Raw genomic sequence first — 1,140 nt, forward strand, 5'->3', positions numbered from 1 at the left:
GTAATGGTGAGGGTCAAGGGGAGGACCAAGTGCAAGGCCAATGTGAGGACCACAGTGAGGGTCACAAAGCAGGCCCGGCTGGGCTAGGACAGGGCTGGGCTCCCGGCAGCTGTGCGGCCAGCCTGGGGTCAGGCATCCCCCACGACCTACTCTCCAACCTGCCTCCAGAGCCGTTTCTTCCTGAGAAATCGTAATCAGAGCTCAAGCGTAAGAAGCTGGTCAGAGCAGAAGTGTTCCAGCACATGGCTCTCGCTGTGGGGTCCCCGTACGCCGCGGGTCCCGGAGCCCCTTCGAGACCGAGCAGTCAGAACCCATCTGCATTTTATGCACGCGTCCCTCTCGTGGCGCCGAGCCGAGAACCGCTGTGTTTGGTGAAGCTGGTTGTTGGAGGTTCGTGCCCTGTAGCAAACACCACTCCCCTTCCTGCACTGTGTGTGTTGTGGGTTTCAGAGAACAGTTTTTCATTAAAAACATGTCTCCTACGTTAGCATAGCCTGAGCTTATTATTAAATGCACTAATATACATTTACAATTTCTGCTTTGATAGCAGTAGATTTCTCCTGTAGAGACTGAGGCTGACATCTGCGAGTGTTGAGAGGCGACGTCGTTCTGCGGCCACAAATCCCCCAAGGAGCCCCAGAACTGCCCGAAAACGTAGCGCAACAGCATCACACAAGAGGGCGCGAAGCTTCTGAGCAAAAGGCTTGAAGACGCGCGGTTCATCAGCCAGAGTTGGGCAGCATGTGGCAAGGTATCCCCAGAGTCACACACCTACGTCTGTGGTTTTTTAATTTTTCTTTAAGATTTTACTTATTAGAGAGAGAGAGCGTGCGCACAAGCAGGGAGAGTGGCAGACAAGGGAGAGGGAGAAGCAGACTCCCCACCGAACAAGGATCCTGATGCTGGACTTGAGTCCAGGCTCCGGGATCACAACCTGAGCCAAAGGCAGACACTTTACCAACTAAGCCGTCCAGGCAACCCCACATATGTGTGTTTTCACATGCACCCACAGACACACATATTCCGGATGAAAACTCAGAGAGAGGAGCAGAAACACCCAGATCTCACCCCAGAGAGAGGAACCCTCCCAGCTGCTCAGAGAGAGGAGCAGAAAGGCCCAGATCTCTCCCCAGAGACAGG

The sequence above is a fragment of the Phoca vitulina genome, unplaced genomic scaffold (assembly GCF_004348235.1).
Source record: "Phoca vitulina isolate PV1807 unplaced genomic scaffold, GSC_HSeal_1.0 scaffold106, whole genome shotgun sequence".
In the NCBI taxonomy this organism is placed as follows: Eukaryota; Metazoa; Chordata; class Mammalia; order Carnivora; family Phocidae; genus Phoca; species Phoca vitulina.